A 26,966-nucleotide genomic window follows, 5' to 3' on the forward strand; every position below is an offset into this window, starting at 1 on the left:
TGTATGGTATGGAGTCTTCTGAGGAGCTCGATGGAGATGCCGGTGTACAGGGCGTTGCCGTAGTTGAGGTGGCTGGTGACGTGGGCCTGAGTGACAGTCTTTCTGGTGTTGGTTGGGATCCATCTGAAGATTTTTTAGAGCATGTGACGTGTGTGGAAGCAGGAGGAGTTGACGGCGTTGACTTGTCGTTTCATGGTCAGTTCGCTGTCGAGGATGATGCCGAGGTTGCGAGCATGGCCAGATTGTGTGGGTCCTAATTCCCCAAGCTGTGGTCCCAAGTGGAGGTGTTACAGAATAAGGTGTCACATACATTGTCAGCTCTTCAAGGCGAGTAGTCTGGGTCCTAAATTTCTATTTTCTCAGCGGTGATAAAATCCTTGCAGCGGTCCTACCGATATAATGCAGATTATTTCAGAAAACATTCTAAAATGTTCTTACTTGTCTCTTTCTTGTCCCAATGCTGCGTAAGGGAGATTGGTTCCAAGAACTCATTAGCATTTCCACGAATACGTACCGTACCATGCAGCTCCCGGAGCTCTCCCATTACATACTTAATTTAGAACCAATCTTCTGCGGATTTAGATATTCATCCTGCAGCAAATTCCTTCACCAAGTTATCTGAATGCTTCTTCGCTGTATTCACCAGAGATTTTTACGTCGCTTTCTTCTTCTTGAGGCTATCTGTATGGTGAACTATAGTTTCAAAATGATGCAGGCATTTTATCTGAATGTGATTTCAAAAGTGACACCTTGTCTGCATAGGATTATGCAGAATGAGTATTTTAAAAAATATATTTTTAAATATTTTAAAAATCTATTTCTGGTCCCAAATTATTAATTACATTTTTTATTCTTCTGAGAGAGTCTTTGGTGTCCTCATTTGTCAGTGCAGTATTTCCATGTGCGTCACCTCCATAGTTTCTGCTTGGCCGTTTTCGTTTGGCTTGAGAAAACATTACACCTCTGCGTCATATCGCAACTCTGCGTTACCCTTCTTAGACTCCTCTTCAAATAAACAAAATGCCTCCCATAGCATTTAATGAGATCATCTCCATTGAAAATCTTTCTTACTCTCCAAAAATGTTTCATCTCCATTGCTTTCAATGGTTTTACCCTCCAAGACCACTTAATCTCGGTGTACAACCTTTACAACGCAACTTTTACCACGCAGTGCCTTTACGACGCAACTTTTACAACGCAACTTTTACAACGCAAACCATTACAACGCATTGCGCTGGGGGGGCGCTCTAGGATAGGGAATATATTTAATATACTATCCAACACCTTCCCTACTATCCACGGGGACTGGAGTTGGAATAGTAAATTAAATAAATCACTATCCAGTGCCTAAAAGCACTATGCGTTGTAATGGTATTCGTTGTAAATACCGCGTTGTAAAGGCATGCGATGTAAAAGTATGCGTTGTAACGTCATACATCCCTTAATCTCACCCTCCTTCTCGGAGCCTCGAGAAAATTGAAATGTATGGAACATGGGTCAATTTTTACAATGAAGCTTAGTGCTATATTTTGTGCATACCGTGGCTCAGAGTTTAGAGTCTTTGCTAGGGCACTCAGAATCCACTCTGTCTAAGGTTGCAATAAACAAAGTACCATTAAATTAGGTACTAGTAATCTCATTTCAGGAGTGAGAGAACTTCGCCCACTTTGTCTTGAAATGCAAAGCTAAACAACTTGCAGACCTGTCCAGCGTCAATCAGCTCTACTTCTGCAGGGAACTCTGCTTCCTGCTGTCACCTGAATGACAGTGTGGAAGCACAATAACCAGGGCTCAGCGCCATCTTCATTATTTGCCCCCAAACTTTTATTTCCATTTCACCGACTTTGAGGTTGGAAGAGGCGACGTTAACACATTGAGGAGCTGTGAGGTCTAGAATTTCTCAACTTTGTCCTACCTCTCTTTCATGCACAATTTAACCACTTGGCCTTTTAAACCACTCTGGTTGTGAAACTTTCTGATGTTCTGTGTTTCTCCTACCCAGCTCCATTATAGCCGGAGTACACATACAGCAAGGAGTGGCACAGTGACAACTTTTTATTACAAATTCTTTCTAATTGATGTGCAAAGTCGATCCACCGGCAGATGTATAGTTTTACTAAATAACATCTTCATTCCGGACATGGCTTTCAAAGGTGTTCAAATAAATCATCACCTGTCCTGAGAGTGGTTGCTGGGGCAGGCCTGGGGAGGGTGATAAATGGATTACGTTAGAAAGCATGGGAAGAGCCATTGCCTGGCCTACCTGATCTCTTGTGGGGGAGGGGAATGCCACTTGACGTGGAGGATCTGGATTATGTCCACGGTCTCCATGCCAGCATCCCAAATGACAGCAGTAACATGGCCTTGGGACTATGCTAGTCTGAACACATACCCAAGGGACTCCTTTCACTTCCTTCGACTAAAGTAGAGTTCAGGATTCATTGCGTGGTGCAATGAGTCCTCCAAGGCCTCCACATTACATCCAATTGCCTGTTCAAGAGCCTTAAGGTCTGTAGGTAAAAATCTTCTTGTTAGCATCAGATGCCAATCAGAAAAACTGGAGGGAGGTGCTTCTCGGTCCTAGGAACTAGATGCTGGAACACTCTATCTCATGAAATCAGACTAGAAGATGAGTTTGTAAGGTTTTGCTCCATACTTTAAACACTCCTTACAGTTAGGGCCTAATTACGATTCTGGTGGTTTTCGGACCACCAGACTCGGGGGTCCGGCAGTGGCGGTCTTTCGACTGCCCTATTACAATTAGGGCGGTTGGACTGCCATTGCCCCACCGCTTCCCCCAGGGAACTACCGTTCCGTGGCAGTGTTGCGGCGGTTAGGACACAATATGCTTGGCGGGACCGCCTACAAGTTTCCTCGCCGCCACAGTTTTTATGGCAGTTCCTCCTCCATGAAATCCATGACAGACAGTAAACAAAGGGGCCCTATGGGGCCGCCTTGTGCCTCTGTGCCATGGGGTGCATGCAGGGGCGCGTGCATGCACCTGTTTCTGTTCCCATTGCGGTGCCCATTTTCAGAGCACCGCCGTAGGAATGTTAAAAAAGCTTGCCACGCATGAGAAATACTCATAAATTTGTGGGCGACCCGACCACGGGTTTGGCATTGTGGCAGCCGGGCGGACCCGGCACCGCCAAACAAGTAATCTAATCAGGCCCTTAGAAATACAGCAGGTTTAACCCCTATAATGCAATCCTATCTATCCATGAAGTTGGTAGCTTTAGCATAGTTCATGGGAGCAGCGCAAGTATAGCAAACAGAATCCAGTTTGGATAATTGGTGTCCCCGACTGAAGCACTCTTTTGCGACAGAAAAACAGAGAGTCTGCATTAGGAGTAAAAATGACAAAGTGTTGTGGTAGATTGTAGAATCTCAGTTTCTCTTTTAGAAATATAATCACATTGTATAAAGCACCAACCTTGCAATTAGAATTACAGTTTCGATTTTTGTATATTTTCTGTTTTTGTGGAATTCAAGCATTTCATAATTTGTCTACTTCTTTGTTTGATGCACGCTTCTGTATTTTTGTGCATTGTTTTAGCGTTTAAATTGTAGAAATTGCTAAGGCAATGTTCCCTGGATTCTGATAGTGATTCAGTGGGGGGTCCACAGAGGTCTAAAGGTTGAGAATTGATGCTTTTGAGAAGTGTGTGGTGCATACTAAGCAAGAAAGTGCATTTCGAAATCAATGTGATGCCTAATTATGCAGGGAAAAGCTTTGAGGAAACTGTGCGGTGCGTGATCATGCAAGGAAGGCCCTTATAAACGTTGTGTGCTGCATAATCATCCATGGGAATGCTTTACAGAGGATGTGTGATGTGCACTGCATAATCCTGCAAGGAAATACGCCCAAAACGGTGAACGACGTTTTAGAAATGCTTTGGTAAACTGTGCCATATGCAGTTATTTCAAGGAAGTTGGGTGAATAATGCAAGGCAATGCTTTGTTAACATTATGCCATGATTAAATATATCGTGGTAAAAGCTTTGGGGAAGCTGTGTCACGCATAATGCCACAGGGAAGTGTATTCATTAATACAGCTATGCCATTTGTAAATAAGCAAGAACATTTTGGGAAAACTATGTGAGGCAGAATCCTACAACAAAATGCTTTTGATAAAATTCTTAGATAAATCCTGCAACAAAATACTTTGATAAAGCTGTGCCCCTTATAATTGTGCAAAAAAGTGTTTTGGGAAAGCAGCACTGGGGAAGGAGCCTGATGAAGAATCCTGCAGGGAAAATATTTGCCGAAACATGGCGCGGCTTAGGAATGAAGAAAAACAGTGCAGCAAAGCAGTGGGTTCAAAATTGTATGGGAGAAGAAATGAGAAGCATAAACACGTGTTAAATAAAAAAATATCTGTAGAAGCTGTGTGGGCAGTGGTTCATACTACCCTAAGGGAATCCTTTAAGAGAGAAGAGTGATGTCTAGGATGCATAATGTGCAAGGACATGCGTTTGCTATTGGAAAGGAGATTGGTGCTAAAGTTTGCTAGGAAATGCTTTGGTGAAAATGATTGCTGAATATCTGTATCTGTACAGGAAGATGCCTCGGAAACGGTGTGCAAACCACAAAAAAATGTGCAGTTGCGTTAATGTTAGTTTCACCTGAATTCTGCTTTTAAGTGTTCTTGATAAAAGTACTCTAATAGCTAAGGATTTTTTTAGAAGATCAGAACTCTGCTGAAATATGAGCACTAAATTCCAGAGCACAGACCTTGATGGTAGCATTTGCAGGCCCGAGGCTAAACCTTTAACACAAAAGACAAATTATCCAGTAAGCATGCTTCTCTATTCAGGTTTTGCCGGATACCATCGCCTGTGCCAGAGCAAAGGTTGCAAGGAACCGATTTCTGGAGTTTCCCAAGCAGTGCCTTTTCTGTTACAGGCCCTCAGACGCTGAGCCAGCCCACTGTATAGGCAGTTATATCCTGGAGCAGGCCAGGTAATGGCCGAAACACGTCAGAATTTGAGACCAAAACATATCGTAGTTTAAGCCCCACAACAAATTGTCCTTCACAGGGTGTTTAAGATCTGACTGGTTGTTCTTTTTCAGAGCATCTTACTTTAAATAGAATACATAGTTGGTTGTGCAACTTTATACAGAAGCCATTGCTTATTGTGGCTTCCCTTTTGATGTGATCAGTGCCTCCGTTCTGGCAAATATATTTTCAGAGCAGTAATTGTGGCTCTTCTCTTCCAGTGTGACAGACACGGATTCGGTTGCAGGTGACACCTGCAGCTGTCCTTCTTAGAGGTCTTGGAGCAGTTGGCTGAATATTTTCCATACTCATCACTGCTATGAAAACCCGCCTGACCCGGTCAGCAGATGCCCCTTGGTAGATGGATGATGTGATATTTTCAGTAGGAGAGCATGTGCTCGGCTCTGCTCTGGCAAGTGATCAAACACCCAGCCTTCCTCTGGAAGTTCACACAACTTGTAAATAATAGCAGAAAACACATCTGATTAATTTATTTCAAAATATTTCCTGTTTTACTTCTCCAAATTGTGTTAAAATGTGTGACCCTAGTAGTTCCTGCTCTTTACTTACATATGCTCCCCCCAAAAAACTATTTGTACTGACAACTCCACAACAGCCTCTCTGTCTGAGCACTGGGGTTAAATCTGCTCTTCTGGGGAGACAGAAATCCTGTGAATGGAAACACTTGGCACAGGAGGCTGTTGTTTTTGTTAAATAATAGTTTGAATTTCATGCAGTGATTGCTCCTGCAGAGTGCCATTTCACAGCCCTGTAAATAACTGCTGCTCTTCTTACCCAGTTTAACAATATTCAGTTCATCAGTCTGGTTTGTTAGAATTTGAACAGGTGACCTACAGATTATGCACAGCTTTTTTGCTCAATTGGTAAATTTATTGGTTTTAGAAAAAAATACATGTGATTGTTTTGAATCTAGATAGTTCTGGAGTATCCACGTATTGAAGTGTAGTGGTGTTTATTTAATCTTTTCCAACCCCCTTGCAAGGCTTAAAACGCTTTAAATGTTGATTAATTAGCTACTCCTTATGTATATTTTGCAACATGCTTTGTGGACTTGAGCACTGGAGCTTGAGGAAGCTGTGTGTTTCTGCATTACCCTTCAGCACTGAAATTCGATCTCCATTTGCCTGATATAGGTAGGGTGCATTATTGCAGAATGTTCTGACTATTCATTTAATTTCTTACGTTTTTATTTGGAAAGAGAAAAATAACAATTTTGCAATTTCGTATGTTTTTTGAAAAAACAGTTATGATGTTAACATAACCTGACAGATAGCAACACTTAATTGTATTGGGCAGATAATCTCAGCTGCAATGAGTCGAATAGGGGCTGCATATGGGGACATTGGGTTTTTTGAGCTGGAATAAACTTGATGGGGGTTTCATTTATTATTGACAGAGCATGGTCTGGTGAACATTCATCCATGTGGCATTGGTGAATGCGGCTGCATACTTTCGGAATGTTGGAACATTCCTTTTCTTTTTTTTAACTTTCTTTTATTTAAACATTTACTTATGTTTTGTAAATTGCCACGAGTTACTGTTTGAAGACTTCAGAGCGCTTAAGCAGATGACAATGTACAAACTGATGAAGCGAATGGAGGAGTTAGAGTTCAATCAGCCGCATAAGTGCCTTCGTCCAGTATTCTTCAGTAGTCATCCCTGATCCGTGAGGTGTTACATTTAAAACACCAAGTTTATTTTTGTAAGATTTATATTCTTCTGGAGAGGAGTCAGATAGGGTGGATTGGTAAACGTTAAATCCCTTGCCCTTTTTAGGTCTAGATTTTGACAGCATGGCTGTCAAACAGGCCTATGTCTAACCATATACACAGAGCGGGCTTTGTATGTATCCTTTTCAACCACTGGCTTTCTTCAACTAGCCTCTTCCAGCCATTGGCTCAAGACTTTGTCAATTATGTTTTGGTTCACCCCAGTGGAATAATCATGGCTCACCCAGTGCTATTGGATGCTTGAGTGTATCCTTTCACCTCCACTGGAGTACTTGCATTGAACCTTTCCATTTTCTTTATTGTGTCTCCTCTATCAGTCTTGGGCTAATATGCTAACACTGAACATGTTAGTACATTAAACACAGACCTAGGGCCTTTGTTTATGCTTGTTTTCCTGGTGGTAATGGCAAGTGGGATCCCCTCCTCTCACCTCTACTTTCTTTGCTTTCAAGATCGAGGAATGGATAGACTGCCGTGCAATGCAGCTGTGAGCAAATTCATTATCCAGATGTGCCTAACTATTTTTGGGATAGTTTGTGTCTAGGGTGGCTACCTCGCTCCAGGTAATTCTGGACATTATTTCCAGTCCTCTACCATAATGTGTTCGGAGTGTTTTGCTTCCTATACTCCAATAAGACACACACAACTGAAATAATTGATTTACAGGAGAGAAGTTCAGGACTGGAGACAGGGTCCATAATGACCATGATTGCAGTGGTCTCCCTCGTGGCACCCTAATGTTTAAAGAGGTACACCACACCCACCGGGAGAGGGCTCAGACCCAGCTATACATATAGATATGCCACTAATTAGACTTCCCACCATTCTGTATGATTACAATGTGTTGGGATTTGTAGAAATGTCCAAGCATAAACTAAACTTACAACAAACGATTCAAGATTTAATCATTTTTAGGTCTTGCCTCTTTTTAGGTCTTACCTGCTAGATAGCTTTCAAGCTAGGTTGCTATGTGTCATTGTGCTTACGCACATGCACGCACACACATCATTGCACTACTTTTTCTTTTCCTTTTTTGCCCATGATGCAGTGCATCGGCAGAAAAAATGCAGATGCTGCACTGCATCTGCAAAAATAATTTCCAAAGCCAGTAGGTCACATAAGCAAGACATGTACTGGCTTTGCCACTGCTTGTTTAGAATTGTGCTGAATGTTCCCAGCTTAGGAACCAGAATGCTTGAGTTCTAGTGCTAGGTTCACATCTTATTAAAGCTCTGCAATTGTGGGACATCAATTCATATACTGAAGCCTCAGTGACATATCTGCCAAAATTGGAGATGCTTGAAAATTGGCTACGTGCTGATGTTGAGTGCTTTTAAAGAAATGACCATCGAGTTTACAAAACCCCGACCTCGGTAAGGTTTATCTTCCCTATACCAGGGTGCTTCAAACATCCGCTTCCTCCTCCTAGCTCTCTTCCTGCATCCTTCCTGCTTGTCTGCAGCTCCATGCAGCCTCCTACGAGAGGATGTCGTCACCCCAGTGAGCTCCTGCGGGATTAGCTGTTGTTGTGATACCCTTCCTCCCTTGGGAATCATTGAATGGATTTCTGGGTATTGCCTTCCCCTAGTCCCTAAAGGATTTTCTGTTCTAGGAGGCCCTGTATGTAGAGACAGTCTGGCAGCGCTGTGTTTTAGCTGCCTCCCCAGCCGTGGGTCTCAAATTAATGTTACTGTCTGCTCTACTGTTGAGTGTCACATTTGGAAATAGGGCCAAGAATGATTTGCATATGGTTGTTCCCCGTCTGTAATGACATAGAAAGCGAAAGAATGAGAAATATGCCCAGGGAAATTAGAAGTGGTTAATATTCATTTAAATAATTATTTTCATATCTTTCTTGCCCTCTGGTAGGTACCAGAGCTATAGCGCATCTTTAACTGAGCCCGTGCTGTCCTATGAAAGGTAAGCGTTATTAACAACGGGTAACCCAATAGGAGTCAAAAGGACCTGGGTATCAAGTGTTATAGACGTTGATTCAACATATGCAATGTCAACATGAATTAAATATTCATTTCACTTTTGATCACCAACTGATTCAATCCATTATGGTTCATAACAAAGCAAACATGTTCACCCGAGATATTTGTTGAAGCAAGAAAACCACACCTGAAACAAAAGAAATTTTCTTCAAATACTGGGAGATTCTCTTATTTACTATACATTTACAGAAAACACAATGGATTTTGTACAACGTAGAAAATCACAATTATTTAGAAAAGGGGGTTCATTTGTCATTTGTCATTTTCTTGCTTCAACAAATATCTCGGGTGAACATGTTTGCTTTGTTATGAACCATAATGGATTGAATCAGATGGTGATCAAAAGTGAAATGAATATTTAATTTATGTTGACATTGCATATGTTGAATCAACGTCTAGGACCATTTTTTCTATAACACGTCCTATGAAAGATGTCAGAGCTGTCCTCCTGCAATGACTGCAGAGGACATGTCCTATTTTTGAAGGTCCTAGATCTGTCCTCCTGTCAGTCTGGTGAATGCACTTGACAGCTGGGGCTATGCGGCGTGTTGCCCCTTGCAATGGCTGTCCGCTCCTTTGCTGTAGGTGTTTTAACATCTACTGCCCCTTGCAATGGGTCTACTACCCCTTGCAATGGCTGCTTGATCCTTAGAGGTCGGAGCAAGGACACTTACTAACCCTTTCAATGGCTGCCTGTTCCTTCCAGGTGTGGTTGGTACCGTGTACCACCCTTTCTAACAGCTGCATGATCCTTCTTGGTGGGGGCTATGCTGTGTACTGCCTCTTCCTTCCTTATAATGGATGAGTGGTCAATTGGAATTCAGACTGAATGGAAGTGTAACTCTCTGAGGCGTCTCTTTCACTTCTAATTAGGAACTGCGCATGCAGCGGTGAAGTCCATCCGAGGTATGGGTTTTACACTGGCTTTTGATGGCTTGGATGTGGAAGCCTGTCTACTCGGTGGGGTTCGACATAACAAACATACATATCGTGTGTTTGTTTAGTTTAATGGAGAAAGGCTTCCCGTGTTCCTGTTACATTTATTCCACCTGATAGTGGCCAGTGACATACCACCTCCACACTTTGTCTATTTAAAAAAAGAAAAAAGGCACAACCATTTATTTTACTGCACACTGTTCTAAATATGTTTGAAAACCTACATATTACTACATTAAGGGCCAGATTTAGGGTCTGGTTGACTTGTTAATATGTCACAAACGTGATGGATATCCCATCTGCCGTATTACAAGCGTCATGGTATATGGATATCCTGTCCAGCGGATTATAAACAATATTCTATATAGTATATCTGTCATGTTCCCCGTCCGTCATATTATAAGTGACATTGTATATCGGATATCCATCACATTTGAGATGGAGTAGCCCATCCACCGAACTCTAAACCAGGCCCAGAGCTAAGTTCTAAGTAAATACCCATGAAATATTTCAATGCTCTAGAATGCTGCACAATGTGTCACAATCCAAGAACATCAATACTCTGCAGCAGCAAATCATATACAGAAAATACACACACAAGATCTGCTGATGCAGAGTGCAGATGCCACTGTCCCTTAAAGGGACACAAACAGCATTCAATTTTTTTTTAAAACAGTCATTATGTGAATGACACTTGGAGGGGTGGGAGGGGGGGCTGCAGCATGCCGCTATCTCCAGGTTTGCAGGCAGATCTCACCCAATTCTGACAGATCACATTCACAAACTGGAGGATTAGCGTGAGGACACATTCTACCTGGCGAATGGATACCCCCTCTTCCTGGAGTCTGTGTTTGATCAATAGTTTGTGACCTTGATTACATTCCCTCAGTATTTTACATTAGGAAAAGGAATATGCCCTTTTCACAACTTCTCCAACTTTTAACTTACATTGAGTCATAAATTGTAACTTGAAGGTCGAAAAGTAATTTTTGACTATTTTTTGAGTATTTTTGTTATGGAGTTGCAAAGTGATTTTGTGATTCTCATAACAACAAAATAGTTTTGTACATCTGATTCACTACTTTTTAGGTCTTTACCTTGAAGAGACAGATTGCTAAAAATATACATTGGGTGGGCTTTGGGTCCCCCTTTTCAAAAGAAAAATCCTCAATCAACTTTGGAGCCATTGGCTTGATACTTTGTCCATCACATATTGGCACTGCCCAGAATATTCATCTGTCACTTAATAATAATAGTTGTTTTGACGTATCATTCCACCTCCACTTGAGTGCTTGCATTGAACTGCACCAGGGACCACTTCATAACAATAGTTTTTAGTTTGCTCTTGCTGACTACCTCGTCTGTATCCCACGGTAAAGTGCTAACCCTGCATGCCTTAGCATATTAAACCCAGACATACTGGCTGTGCCAAATCTTGTAAAAATGTCTACTTTTGTTTGACCTAATAAGCTTATTTCGAGGAGTCAAAAAGGTGTGTTTCAGGGCCCTCTCCACTACCCCTTAAGCGCCTCCAGTGCTCCTTGCTTGTTGTGTAATGTTACTTTAACATTATGGGGTATATTTACTAAGAAGTATCGTTTTTGCGTTCCAAAAGTGATCATCGAAGCAACATCTCATTTTCCCCTATTAACTTTCCAGCTCAAAACTTGTTTAGTGCTGAAAATTCATTTGAAAGTAATGTACAGCAGTGCATGAAAAAGCTTTGCATTACTTAGCACTAATGGGTGTTTTACGGGTGGTGCATTGGCGTTCCCAAAAATAGAAAGCTTTGCTTAAAAAATGACACCTGGTTCAAATAGGCACTATCATGGAGAAATGCTGTTTCTCTCCTCCTTTCTTTTCTGACTATGCATGAGTGCTGCACTTTACAGCACACATACACAGTGGCAAAAAGGGTAAAGTTAATTTAAGAATTGTATTTTGTACTGGAAGGGCACCCTTCCAGACCAAACCCATGCTAGACTCACACAGACACCCTTGCACTATAGTGCAAAGGTGTATGCATGGCGTGCGGCCTCCTGATTGTGCTCCAACGCTAGGAAGAGGGGAGGAGAGTGCCATATCTCTGTAAATATGATGCTCTCCTTCTCACACAGCGCAACACACTATTTTTGGCTGCAGCGCTGCTTGAGAATTTGGTAATTAGACTCCTGTGTTTCAGAGGGATTCTTGGGAAATCTGAAGCTTACACCCCCAGCCCCCCAATCTTACTGACCACACTACACCCCTGCCTACAACTCTTGCCTGAGAACCTCCTTCGGTGCTTTTACTTACTAGCAGAGCTCGAGCCGGGGTACCACACGGGTGGTCGGCGTCCCCCCTTATTTTACCGGGGGGACGCCATCCCCCCTGCCAAACAGCTGGACTTCACTCTTTGGCCTCTCTGGGAGGAGGAGCTCGGCACCTTTCGTGACGTCATTTCCTGTTGTGACGTCACTTCCGGCGACAGCATCCCCCACTTCTTTTTTTACGACTTGTGCCCTGCTTACTAGGTAATGGTCATGTGTTCTTCATTTCAGGAATATATTTTTATGACAATCATTTCCTTATGAAGGGCATCTGACATGCTCAGTCAGTGGCCTCTGCGTGACTTCCACGGTGCACCAGCTCGCTCTATACTTAGACTTTCGTTTCTGCTCCAACTCTCTTGTTAACTCGGTTTAAAGACCACAGGAGGAGGAGAGGGCTTCATTACCGCTCTTCCGGGGCTCGGATTCGTTTGTGGGAAGAAGTTAAAATTAGCCAGGATGCGAGGCGTGTGACACTCATGCTCCAGCAGCCAGCTACCCCATGGGTCACATGAGATGGTTGTCAGGCGGCCCACCCACTTCTACAAGCTGTTAGCATGTGTAATTCTGACCAATAAGTAGAACTAGCCTTATTGCGAGCCATTTTCTAATTCAGAAAAGATGGTTTTTTAACGATTAGTTCAGTGGTTCTTAACCATTTAACTTCTGGGGAAGCCCACTGAGTCATTATTGGAATCTGGGGTCCTGGGCTAAGCAGTTTCGATGATAAACCCTACACATAAATATGGAAAGATGCATTAATCAAATCAAATACACAAAATATGACATTTTAATGGGAAGGTTGGAGCTTTGGAGCCACCCATCATCCATACTATACTCCGTTTGATGCGCTTGCACTTCTCCCATGAATCAATTTCAGGATACTAAGTTAGTGTTTTTCTCCAATTTCAAATTCCTTCACATTTACAGAACATTTTACAATTTTACATTTTGCTCCTTTATACACAAATTATTAATTTGTTAATGTTATTTAATTTTGTAATCTGTTACAGACCCCCTGAGTAGGCATTACAAGCCCCTGAAGTCCCCAGGCCACAGGTTAACTGGATTAGTTAATTTACTCATGAAGATTTTGTTGAGAATGTCTCGAAATTTTGTGCATTCTTGGAAACGTAACCAGTACTCACAAACTCGTCTCTAACACCTGTAAACTCTATGAAAGGTCAGAGGTATATTCCTGTTCGCTATGCAGGCTGGGTAATCTAAGAGAGCACCTCCACCACTGGTGGAAGGATAAAGCAAGAACAAAGGGTCTGATTAGGATAGCAGTTGGATTTATGTCCGACCACCATCTCTACCAAAATGGGACAACCCAACTTGCTGTTGGCGGTCCAGCCATGTAAATCACAATACGACTGCCTTCACAATGGCCACAAAGTGTATTTTTTGTATTGTGGTGTCTGCTGCGGACTGCAGCACATGCCGCAGTCCAAAAAATGCACATGTTGCATATCCTTGCACTATGTGGCAGGCACCATACGGTGCCTGCCACATGGTGCAGGGATATGTAGGGGGGCACCATTGGTGCCCCCCAGGTCCCGTGTCTGGGGGCCAGGGTGTAAGGTGGGCCCACTAGGGGCCCCCAATATCCCTTTCCGCCAGCCTTTTCATGGTGGGTAAACCGACATGAAACGGCTGGCGGGGAGGGACACCATAATCCTTATGGCGGTGCCTGGCAGGCACCACCACCATTTTAGGAATTATGGCTGCCTCTGACGCACCGATGGGCTCCTTGAGCCCAACAGATGAGTGGCGGTCGGGCTTTCCGACTGCCATCTTGCAGCCCACCATTGTACTATGGCGGGCTGCAATCATGATTACGATGGAGGTGAGGCCGACACCGTCAGGCTGTCGGTGACACTCTCACCGTCATCGTACTCAGGCCCAAAGTTAGCTAATTGATATGTACTATTTTCTCACATTCAAAATTGTATGTTTGTAGATGTTGTAATGCAAAAATAGAAGTTACAAATGTTTTCCACAAGTATGAGTGGAAACACGCAACTGAGCTAGCCTGCACCACTTTTGTGATTTTTGAAAATTATTAAATGTTTAGCGCAAATGTGGAATTTAATAGTGCATTGAGAGGACACTCCTAGCTTTCCGTTAAAGCTCCATCCAATTGCCTGTAGAAAAGAACACAGCTTCATACTTGATATTTATGATCAACAGTGAGCAAACAGGAAAGACTCCCCAATTTTGCCATCCTGGATTTTAACTTTACTTAATTTAATTAATCTTATTAAATAAGTTAAAAACATATTTTAATTACATTTAATGTAATTTAATTTGGATTTAGATGTATTTTTCAGCTCCTAAAAATGTTATTTTTTTTCCAATTGAAATATCACCAAATGTTACTTAATTTTCGAATTTCTATTTCAGTATGAATATTTGGTAAGTAGTGGAAGCCAAACTGATTGTGAAATCCTTGAGGTTCACTCAGTGGCGGCTCCTCCGCTAAGGCGGAGACGCGTCGCCTCACTACTTTTTTTGCAGTGGAAGAAAGAGAAAATAAAATGATAATAACTCATGTTATTACCATTTTATTTTCTCCTACTTCCGCCCACAGCATGAGGGGGTGGGGGTTGAGGAGGAGTGGTAGCACCCTCCTAAAGTGCATAATGACTGCTTCAACAGCCCTCTCGGGATGCCCAAAACAGTCTTGTGCACTTTGCATGTTTTCCATGCAGGCATCATTACAGCATATGTGGCGAACATGCCAAGGCCTGAAAATCAATGTCTGAGCGCCAAAAAACGACGCTCAGACCAATCACAACGATGCTAAGGCAGCATTGTGATCGGCTGACTCGGAGCCTGGGTGTGCTTCCTGTGACCGAGCGAGGGAGTACTACGGAGGAGAAACAGGCGAGGAAGCAGCGAAAAGGTAAGTTTTTAACTTTTTCATTTCTTTTTCATCCCTGCTGCCTGCTTGTTCCAAAATATTGGAACGCCATGTCAATACCCAGCTTAATGAGTTTGTTGAAAACATGGGATATCTTCATCCATCCCAATCAGGCTTTCGCGCTAATTATTCCACCGAATCCGCACTCCTTGGGGTGATCGAGCGACTCCGACACGGTATCGATAGCGGTGAGACCTTTGCGCTTATCCTTCTTGACTTAAGCGCTGCTTTTGATACCGTGTCTCATTCCATCCTACTGGAGTCCCTCCGCTCCCTTGGTGTTGCTGGACCAGCGCTTGCCTGGGTGGCCTCATTTCTTAATGAGCGCACATTTCAGGTTTTTTCAAACAAAGCTGAATCTGCGATTCATTCATCTGCTCACGGCGTCCCTCAAGGGTCTATATTGAGCCCTTTGTTGTTCAATATTTACATCAGACCACTTGCTTCTATCGTAGAGGACGCCGGTCTGTCCATATACTCATATGCAGACGACACGCAGATTGTGTTTTCTTTGTCTAGCAGCAGGGCTCAGGACATTTCTGCCCTAAAAACTGGCCTTTCTCGCGTTGCAGCTTGGATGCAAGTCAATCTGCTGAAGCTCAACGGAGAAAAGACTGAGGTTATCATACTAGGCAAACATAAAGACCTATGGGGCTCTAGACACTGGCCCAGTGATATGGGTCCGCTACCTATCCCCGTGCCTGTTGCTCGTAACCTCGGTTTCCTAATCGACGAGAAACTCTCGATGAGACAGCAGGCAACTAAGGTTGCTGCAATCTGTTTTAATACCTTACGCTGGTTGCAGAAGATCATATGGATGTTGCCTGAGTCCACTCGAAGAACTGTCGTTCAGGCCCTTGTGATGTCCCGTATCTACTACGGCAATGTGCTTTATCTAGGAGCTGATAAAGCTACAATAAATAAACTCCAGGTTGTACAGAACTCAGCCGCCCGCCTTCTGTGCAATGTTCCACGGAGAACGTCCGCAATGCAAGCCCTGCGTGACCTTCACTGGTTAAAAATCTCTGATCGTGTGGTCTTCAAAACTTTGTGTCTTCTTTTTAAGATTCGTCAGGGTTCTGCTCCCATTTACCTGCACAATCTTGTCCAGCCATATCAGCCTAGTCGCTCTCTTAGGTCATCTAACAATGGCAATCTCGCGATTCCAAGAATCCGACTGGCAAAAATGGGAGGCCGTTCATTCGCACACTTAGGACCGAAGATGTGGAATGCTCTCCCGCTGGCGCTAAAAACAGAAACTAATCTTCTGGTTTTTCGCAAAAAATTGAAGACTTTTCTGTTTTGAGTTTCTAGTTTTGTTCCTCTTTCTCTTCTCTTTCAGCAATTGCTTGTCTTCTTCTCTAGTCTGTCCCTGGCGCCGGGAAACCCATTGCGGGTAGCTGTGCGCAATACAAATTCAATAAATAAATAAATATTTTTCATTGCTGCATCACCCCCCCCTGCATCCTCCGTCCCACCCCACCCCCACCCCACCCCTGCCGCCTCTGTCCCTATCCCTCTGATTGGTGCCGGCCGCACCTGCTTTGACCTTACATGACCAAGCCGAAGCTCTGCTTGTAAACAGTTCAGTGGCGAACTTTTTAAATTTGAAAAAACGTAACTGCCAGGCCCAGCGTTTTACTTAGGAGTGCACCAATGGAGCTGGAGCAGACGAATGACAGGATTGCTGAAGAAATTCTTAGAGTGCCTAGACCTGATTCCATCTTCAGCCTCTTTCTTGCACCATCTTATAATTTCTGTTTCTTTAGCTCAGTCTCTCGTGTCCTTTCCCACCACTGCTTTTCTCCATTTGTCACTGGTTTCCGGTTTTTCTCATCCTACTTTCATTCCTTTCTGCCTTTCTCTTCCTCTGGGTCACAGTCTGATGAAATAAAAAATAAGTGTTGTCTCTAAGACTGCTCGTACCCTTGCCTGCAACCACCAGCACAAATTAAGCACTGGAAAAGTCTGTACATATACCCAGAAAATCACTGCGCCTGTCCTTGCTGGGTAGAAAGGAGATCATGGACAGGTAGGCTTCTTGTATACATCCTGACCTAACATTCTCCACCTAGTGACATGGCAGATGTGCAAACCTTTTGATTATCTCTTTTTAAACACTCTGTAAATCAGCAGTCATCGACGGGAGGCCAGACAGGCAAGAAGCAATTTTCACAAGAGAATGCCACTCTCTACCCAGAACCACTCATGGTCACCCCTCGTGTCTACCAGGTCCCTTCCCACATCGCTGAACCTATAGGTGTAGCCAGTAAGGTGGGAAAGGGCAAAGGCCGCTTTGGTGTCTTGAGCCAATGTAGTCTGGACATCTGGTGGGCCTGATCAGGAATAGTTGAGGGGAAACCATGGTCATCAATTCAGAGTAGCCAAGGGTGGAACTGACCCTTGTGACCCCTGATCTCAAGTGTCATGACGACTGTTATAGGAACAGAAGTAAATCAATCAATCAATCAATCAATCAATCATACCACTTTTTGGCCGCCCGGTAGGAGAAGGATCTGCCTCTGATGGTGGCTCTTCGGATGGGTGGTACGGCGGCGAGGGCGAGGCTGGTGGACCGTAGCTGGCGGGCGGGCGTGTAGAAGGTCAGGCGGTCGTTGAGGTACTTGGGGCCCAGGTCGTGGAGAGACTTGTGTGCGTGGGTGAGGAGTCAGAACGTTATCCTCTTGTTGGCAGGGAGCCAGTGCAGGTCCCTCAGGTGGCCGGAGATGTGGCTGCGTCGGGGGACGTCCAGTATGAGTCGGGCGGAGGCGTTCTGGATGCCCTGGAGTCTTTTCTGTAGCTTGGCTGTGGTTCCGGCGTAGAGGGTGTTTCCGTAGTCCAGTCGGCTGGTGACGAGGGCCTGGGTGACCGTCTTCCTGGTTTCGGTTGGGATCCATCGGAAGATCTTGCGAAGCATGCGAAGGGTGTGGAAGCATGATGAGGAGACGGCGTTGACTTGTCTGGTCATCGAGAGGGAGGAGTCCAGGATGAAGCCTAGGTTGCGTGCGTGGTCTGTTGGCTTGGGAGCGGTGCCCAGGGCTGGGGGCCACCAGGAGTCGTCCCAGGCGGAGGGTGCTGGTCCTAGGATGAGGACTTCCGTCTTGTCTGAGTTCAGTTTCAGGCGGCTGTTCTTCATCCACTCGGCGACGTCTTTCATCCCTTCGTGTAGGCTGGTTCTGGCGGTGTCTGGGTCTCTGGTGAGGGAGAGGATCAGCTGGATGTCATCGGCGTAGGAGATTAGGTCACTAAAAGCCCTGTCTTTCTTTACTTCACACTCTCTGCCCACAGCCTAAAATAGGAGTACGGGACGGCAAACCTGTGTCATCAGTCCCAATTTAGATTTTTTTTGCAGTTATATAGCGGCGCAAACTCGACCCGAAGTTATGAGAGCGCTTCACCTGAGCACCAGTTGCATTGCACACACACATACCTGCCAACTTGAAGCACAATCTCTCAGTGTGAGGTGGGGGCGGGCCCAAGAAGGGGACAAGGCCTCGTGCGGAGGAGCACCTCTGAGGCACTTTTGAACCCCCACACCGCCCCCAAATTTCCTCCACCCCCAAAAAAGCTAGCTGAGACTAGTGCTGATCTCCTGAGGTGTTTTCACACTCCTTAATGGGCGTCAGCAGTTCAAAGCCTCGGAAAACGAGCCGGAAAACCACAATTTAGCGTGGTTTTCAGCTTGTTTTCCCTGACACTGTGCGATTTCGGCTCCCTACTGGGAGACCGTGTGATGGGAGCCGACATCATGTTTCACACCGTGGCAATGTGTGAGCTGGCAGGTATGCAGATGCACACATTCATTTTAGCCAGGGGTGATTTAAGTGATTTGCCCAGGATCACAGGATGTTTGAGCCTCCCGCCAGGCTCGAACCTGGTTTCCCAGCTTAAAAGTCGGCTGCTCTGGCTGTTCCACTGCTGAGTCCTGTGCACTTTTGTGAATAGACTCCACAGGGCAAATGTGGTGAATGATGGCCATGTAAGCACAATAAGCAAGTAAATGTCTAAAATGAAAGTGAGATATCCGTGTTTGCTTGCCAGTAAACCCTGATGCCCTCCTTAACCGGTTTAACTAATCCTATCCCCCTTTACTCACCCATCCAGGTATTGGTGCGCACAACAGGTGAGGAACACGTTTACGATGCTCGTGTGATTGTTGTCCTTTCTCTGTGTCGATTCTTTGTACTACGTCTGAGGTGCAAGTGACGCAGACGTTTTCACGCTTGCCAAGGCCGCATGCATAGAAAGTCATTTTCTGGCTGTCCATGCGGCGCCCCGTGCGTAACCGAGGCAAAAATGGCCATCTCCCGCAGGACTGCCAGAGGAGCGGTGTGGATTACATCTCCCTCATGTTGTCGTCAATGTGACGCTGGTTCTAAAAATCATTTTGGCGTAAAAATGTCATACTTGACGTTCAAAGGAAAACAAATGAAAGGTTGGCTCTGTATGACTGATGCACACGCCTTAAATATTAGGCTCGCTTATTATGTCGGTTGTTGTTTTGGTGTGTCTCACAAGGTGCAGCCTTCTGGGTGACGTTTGACATTTCTCGTGCAATACAGCTTTCTCAGGGTGTTAACTGAAGCCCTGCTGAAAGGAATCTGTGATGACCTCTAGTGCCATGGAAGGCCTTGTCACCCCTCCCCCCCCCAACTTCCTTCACCCCAGTAGTCGGGCCACTCACTGTACTAATGAGGTGCCCTCTCAATGGTATTTCACTTCAGCGACTAGTGTTAGAATCTTTAGCAAATTCCTGGGTTTTAAGAGCAGCGGTTTGTTGGGGAGTTGACCAATTACTTGATTACCTGTTCGAGCGTGACCAACATCTGAAAGCCTTCTCTAAGGTCGGGTCTGGGGCACAGTAATTCAATAATTAGCTCACAACTAACCAATCCAAGAAAGAGAAGACGTGGTGCTCTGTCTACCCTTTGGCGTATCCCCGTCCCTTGGGTACCCATGGGCTTCCAGGGTTCAGTGGAGTTCATCATTGGCTCATTGGAAGCCTGAAAGCCAAGGGCGACTTCTGCCTCTAAATCTCTCCTGAGGTCCTTGGATGGTCACCGTTGTACCGGGATATATGTCTAAATTCACCAATTTCAACATCCATACTAATATTATAAAGAGACAGCCCAAACCTTTGAGGCGGGTAATCTCAGTAACCACAGCACCAATCACAACACCCAATACAGCATTGGAAAGGGCAGTTGCAGCAGAAGGTCATAGGCTATGCAGACGCCCACCATATACATTTAAAAGGTAAAAGAACCGTGCCAGTAAAGTAGTCCCTTGTGGGCGTGTCTGCGTTGTTCTGTGGATGTGGGGGGGGGGGTGACAAACACTGGGGGCGCGACAAATGCTGGGGGCGTGTACTACGTTTCGCCCTTCATGCCATGTGGGTTGTACATACAAAATAATCATATCGTGTGCTGTTGGCGTGTGCTGGGGCGTGACAAACGCAGGGGCGTCACAAACGCTGGGGGTGTGTGCTACATTCCGCCCTTCATGCCATGTGGGTCGTACATACAAAATAATCATATCGGAAAAATAATACAAGGCTCACATTCGCAGCTTGCGCCGGGCCTCAAGCGAGACCACACGCGAATGAGCGTGTCTGCGGGGAAAATTACTGCAGCATCTCCGGCGCGCTGTCACTCAACTGTGTGCATAAATTAATTTACACAAAGCGACCAAAAAATGCACGGGAGCAAGAGCGTTCAATGGGCGTCTGTGTTCAGCTGGAGGCGCGCCAATTACGCAATTGCGCCGCATCAATGGGCGTCACAAATGACAGTGGGCAAGGCAATTGCGGATTGCATGGGAGCAAGGGGCATACACAATGTGCACTGCAATCGGCAGCCACCAATCGCCACACATTCTAAAAATAGGATACCAATCGCGCACCTGGGCGTATGCCTTCAATGGGCGTCTGCATTCACCTGGAGGCGTGGTGAGTAACCATTCGCTCGACTCCCTTAAGGGACTGCCCGTTGTCTCACACATACTGGGGACGAATGCAGTGTGTGCCTTGGCCTGGGTGCATCTCAAAGGGCCGAATATAGTGTGTGCCTTGGACTGGGTGCGTCTGAAAGGGCCGAATGCAATGTGGGCCTTGCCCTGGGTGCATATCAAAAACACTCGGGCCGAAGACCGTCGGTGTGGGTCCTAAACAAATAATAAGAGCGGGGAAAAACTTTCAAGGCTCACACAATTCTAATTGTTAAACGTTCTCACTCATGGACAGTTATATGTCGCACTCTCTAGGTCCGGCAATGTTCAAAAACAATTTATTCTCCGTCCAGATTCAAATGAAACAAAAAATGTTGTCTACCGCGAGATTTTAAAATAAATTGCCCTTGCCAAATACACACATTGCACACATTCTATTTCATACCCGGACAATGCCGGGATGAGCTGCTAGTATCTTATATATCGAATGTATCCATTCTGGTGGATATGGTAGGCAAAATTTTTGGTATAGAGACCACACACCAGCATGCGTCAATGTGCAAATAAATGGGTGACAACTGGTTTACTTGACATAAGGTGGCTGAGTTCCTCCGCTGGTAGCATTCCTCGGGCTGGAAGCCATGCACTCCATAGTCATTTCCTTCTTCATCACTCCTTGAAGTCTTGACTTTGCTTCCCTCCCACTCATGTTTGGTGGACAGAGGGACCGTGGAGCGTTCCCCCCCCCCACGAAAACCTCCCTTGCTAAATTGCTATTTGATCCAACCCCAGGAATTGACACCGTTTCTTGAGGGTACCTTGACATCAAGTCAAGTGGCTGAGGTGAAGAAGACTGATCCAAGCGTTCTTATCTAGGGTTTCCCACTCCATCACACTGTGTGATCCTGGGAAATCAGTTTATCTCCTTTGCTTCATATCCTTTGTCTGCTAGATTTGACTTGACAGTGCAAGATTAAAATACGGCTAAACACACAGACGGTCTCTCCTCTTTGATGCGGCCCCACTAACAATGAAAATGGGCTCGTATGGCTCATCACTGGGTAGTAAAAGAAAAACACATTTGGGTTACGGTTGATCCCTCGCAAGCGCCTCAAGAAATGCCCAGGTCACTTGCAGCTATACAGAATGCTCCTTTTATTGAATGGTTAAAAATTGACACAGTCTTTTCAGTTTGAGGCCTGGGTCAAATGGTTCCCTGGCACCCACCACACTCTGGTGCACGCATGTTCTCGGAATCACACTTTTTTTTGGGGTGTATTCGCCAAACCCCGAGTGTCCGACCTCACCCGCACTTACCTCTCACAATACCCAAAATGCCACTGTTTTTCACACGGTGGTAGTTTTGCCCAGTCTCCAGCCGCCTGGTTCTTCGCACAATAACTACACTCCACGCTGTTACTTGAAGCGTAATAAGGCCATTTTATTAGGACAAGGTTGCAACCATTTAAACTTTATTAAACAGTACATAAATGCAATAAATATACTTTCCCCTCCCATACCGACTCATTTTCCATTCATCCTTCTAAACCATCTCACCTGTTTGAGTCTTCCCCATTCACTCGGTGACCTCCTTCCTCTCTCCATTCTCACCTTCACTTGCCCTCCAAGCATCCTCTGTTGAATCTCCTTCATTGCTTCCGCACCCCGCTATCAGTCACCCGTGTACAGTTCCCCACCTGAGGGGCGAATCCACCCGTATGTGACTCACCACCCCTCCAAAGTACCGCAACGTCGCTACACTGCAACCTGCCCTAAACTGGCACGCTAAGACCGACCTAGTATCGTGCCCTCCACCTAAACCTGTAAGGTGGGTGGGTGGACAAACTTTTATCACTAAACCCCCAGGTGGTGCTAGGGTGTCAAGAAGAGGCTGGATCCTCCTCTCCTGACACCATATATACATACTTAAACTCCCGCCCCTTCCCCAATACACTAAATCCCTCCCCTACCTTTGTCCTTCTGGCCTTGCGCGAATAGACCCGGGGGAAGACTGGTCTGCGACCTTCACTTCCCCCAGGGGCCATCATTCCCACAAACCCCCTAGCATGAGCTTCCTCTCCCAGTTGGTTTCTGGTGTTCTCGCGAGCCTGCAGTGCACGCGCATCTCACGCACTTGCATCCGTCTATTACTGCGTGAAGCCTCGACCACCTCCGGGCCTTATGGGGATGGCGCCAATGTAGATATTTGTTCTGTACCAGCACGAATACAAAATTCTAAATCTTGTTACTCAGCGCTATGATGTAATAAGAGCTGGAAACAACAGTCGTTTCCAGCAGTTACTACATTATATAACGGAGTTCTGTCTGCACTGCCAGGCTGTCGAAGACTCAGCCAGAGCATAGCTGGACAGCAGAGCACACCTTCAGGAGGGGAGGGCAGGCACAGAGTATGAGGGGAGTCATTTATTTCGTTTTACATTAGGGAGTGGAGAGAGGCATATTACGTTTGCCTGCCTCAGTACTCCTCTACCCCTGTTGAAAGCAAGAGCAGGTCATTTTAGATGGGTAAAAAGTGAATAACTGGCTGGAAGCTTTTCACCTTGGGTTTCTGAGTGACGTCCTAGACATCTTGAGCTTTGCTCTCGTATTCTATTCAATATCTCCCAGGACCCCCTGATAAGAACGTTTTCCCTTATTCGTTGTTACCCGTCAATATTTCTACATGTTTAGCAGGCAGAACATTTCGAACTGAAACGTGTACAAGGGAAACAGCAGCGCAACAAACCACAATGAGAGTGAATTTTGAGGACAGAGAATCCACTTATTTACTAAACTTTGCACAAGTGCAGGTGTACAATGCACTTTATGTTGTGTTCCTGGGCCTTTATAATGTATAGTACATGGTGCTAGGTCTTGCGTCGTGTTCTGCCACATGAGTGCTTTAGTTTACACCTTGCTACACCTAAATATCTAATGAGACGCACAGGCAAACATGTATATGGTTACAGCGTATGAGCATGCTGGGAGGCAGTAATCAGATACACAACAATTCTGCGGCATCCCAGATTTTATTTAGGGGTCGAAGCAGGGCTGGTGCTACAATAGGCAGCTTCCTTATGACATCAAAACAAGGGGCTTAAAGAGAGTGGAAAACGTAAAACATTTTGCATAAAACACTAAAAGGCACCAGAGCCACAAGGCAATCCCTTGCACCACCGGCCCTTAATGCCATTAGGTCTAGCATGACAGCACAGCTGTCTGCATTAACTGCTGTTACCAATTCTTTTAAACACATATACAGTAGGCTCTGGCTTCACCCTCTTGCTGCTGAATGTTTAGCATATCATTCCGTCTCCTATGGAATAGTTGCGTTATTTGAGGGACTATTTTACATATGGAAAGTATATTGAGGCACAAAAACATTAAATCCCAATATAGGGAGTGATATCGACTTAGCGTCAGCCAATTATGCAGATTGGATTGGGGCCGCAGTCACCCATTTGACTCCCATAAAAACAAGGAGAAACCATAGGACCAAGCCATTCGCTTCATGGTATTCTCAGGCACTTAGAGTATTTAAACAGAAGTACAGGCACCAGAAGCAACTGTGGAGATTAGATTACAATCCGGAAGAAAAGATTAAATAGAATCCCTGATTAAGGAGTACAAATCTTTAATTTGTGTGGTAAAAGCCAGATACTTCACAGAAAAAAATTAATGCTGCTAAAAACTCCACTAAGGAGCTTTTTAGCACAGTTAAAACTCTATCCAACTTTAATAATAAAAATACTTTATGAATTTACCTCTATCATAAACTCTGCAACCCCGGAAGATCCTTTACATATGGAGACACTTGGTGAGACAACTTTTACCAAATGGGATGCCGGTTCTAATGTTTTCACTGCTTTCACCCCCCTCACTGAGGAGAAGGTCACCAAGCTGCTCAAATCCTCTAAATCTGGCGCCCATCTGACCCTCCACCCATGTAGTCTCACAGAAGGTGTCTATCCATTTCACGGCGCTCCTGAACAAAGTCCTAATTTTAAGATGTTTCCCAACACCGTGGAAAAAGACATCAATACTCCCATTGCTAAAAAAAACTCACCCTAAATCCCCACTAAGTGAAAAACTATTGGCCTATCTCTCGCCTTCCTCTCCCAGCTAAAATATTAGAGAAGGCAATGAAGCAGGATATTATGGCCTTCCTTGAAGACAGCCTTCTTCTGGATCCCTCTTAACGGGTTCAGGCCCAACTACTGCACTGAGTCAGCCCTTGTTGCGGCCACAGAGGAAATCAGAGTCAGTCTAGTAGTCTCCGGCACCTAAGACAAAGGAGATATGGCAACTTTTGGTCAGCAGGTTTTACCAAAGGAACTTAAAAAGGAACAGATAGCCAGGTGGTCTGTGGCACAACAACTCAGTGAAGGCAAAAGGCTGCTAATGCCCTGATTCTCTTTGCAACTTCTCCAGCCGCCTTTGTATCGGATTTTGTGCACACTGTAAGTTTTTAATTAGTTTTACACTTAATGCAGAACTTTAATGCACATTGAGTGAGGTTAAAAAGAGGTATAATGTCAAGAGGGAATGGCGTGGATCAAAAAACGTAATATGCCAGTGCCTGCGATGAAGTTGAGAGATCAAAGGGTGTGTGATCTCACCTCTGCTGCTGCATCAATTTTAGTGGAAGAACACCAGTTTGTGTTAATCTGATAAAGTGTGAGGTACTTACATTTAACACAGTTTGTGTGATGGTTGATTAAGGAGTGCTTAGAGGCAGATAACTCTTCCTTTTGACGAGATGCATGACTACCTCACAACTCGATAACAGGAGTTTGTTTGGCCCGTTTTTATTATTTATTTATTTCTCTCCCTTCCCAATGAAAGGTGCAAGTTCTGGCACGCACATTGATTCACAGAAATGATAGGGGTAGCCTAGGTGACTTAACTTGCCATTTAACACCTGATGACATCACAGGATTGCCTCTCCACTCTATCCTTCACCTTTCAAAACACTCCTATTTGCTGAAGAGAGGCTAAGAAGTGGTCGAGGAGGGGAAATTGCTACATATATACTTGGCTCTTAGAGCCCTGAAGGGTTTCAGCTCCTAATATTGCCTGGCGCGAGACCATGGGTAGCATTGGTAGTGCCAGGAGTAGCAAAGACCTCGTCAGAAGTATTATTGAGCAAGCCCAGGGTTGGGAGCTGATACTTCTAGTTGTCCTGAATGTATGAACATGGGTGAGACTTACACATTCCTCCGTGCACTTTATGAGTGCTAACACTTTTCCCATTGTGGGTGTCACTTCACTGAACAATTTCCCAAACAATTACAATGATTAATAAGTATTGAGTTAACATCTAACTTTGGGTTATGGAGTATCGGGTTACCTGCCATAAAGTGCTTCAACGCCTCATCAGGGGTAGTAAGTGCTATATAAATCCAATTACAATAATGCTTGTCAGTGAGAGTTTGCAACCAACTCTCTTTTGTCTCTTTGCCCACTTATTTCTTCCCTGCCAACTTCTTTAAAGTTTTCATTGAATTAGAAGTGGGGCCCTGGAGGGGGCAGGGCTTTGTGCTAAGCACAGCCTGAGGTGTTCCCCCCCCCCAAAAAAAACAAACCAAACCAAAGCTTCTGAGGCTGCTTCCGATGTCCTGGGGAGATTTTAAAATATGTAATGAACATCGGCTAGCCGCCAAGCACAAGGTGGAAACCCACTCTGTGCTGGCACGGCCGGACTGGGAACAGAAACCAGCCCTGGCAAATACGCTCGCTTGGTGGTGGGTGAGGGGGGGTTGAGGCGGGAATGTTATGTCAAGCACCGCTGCCGCTTTTGTCACAGGGGGCCAGGGCTTGAGTCGAGGTACCACGTGGGTGGACGGCGTCCCCCCATTTATTTTACCGGTGGGACACCTTTCCCCCTGCCAAACAGCTGAACTTCACTCTTTGGCCTCTCTGGGACGAGGAGCCCCTTTCGTGACGTCACTTCCAGTCGTGACGTCACTTCCGGTGACAGCATCTCCCCACTTCTTTTTTTACGACTTGTGCCCTGCAGGGGACCGATATTGCAGCACTACTTTTTGTTAAAAACAGCCCCCAGGGGTCAAAACCAGCCCCCACGGAAAATGCCCGGTGCCC

At 45.0% G+C, this 26,966-nt stretch overlaps 1 protein-coding gene across 2 annotated transcripts in view; it reads left to right on the forward strand.

The window, feature by feature from the left end:
* Window positions 1–26,966, forward strand: part of LOC144755960 (inactive phospholipase C-like protein 2) — a 566,269-nt gene that overhangs the window by 62,661 nt on the left and 476,642 nt on the right. The window contains exon 1 of one of the 2 annotated variants that reach the window (XM_078645405.1): window positions 5,259–5,338. The exons of the other annotated variant lie outside the window; for it this stretch is intronic. The gene's annotated coding sequence lies outside the window, so the exon portion shown is untranslated. Of the gene's footprint in view, window positions 1–5,258; window positions 5,339–26,966 lie in introns of those variants that run through there. 2 annotated transcript variants of the gene reach the window in all.

Source organism: Lissotriton helveticus, chromosome 5_1, assembly GCF_964261635.1.
Source record: "Lissotriton helveticus chromosome 5_1, aLisHel1.1, whole genome shotgun sequence".
Lineage (NCBI taxonomy): Eukaryota > Metazoa > Chordata > Amphibia > Caudata > Salamandridae > Lissotriton > Lissotriton helveticus.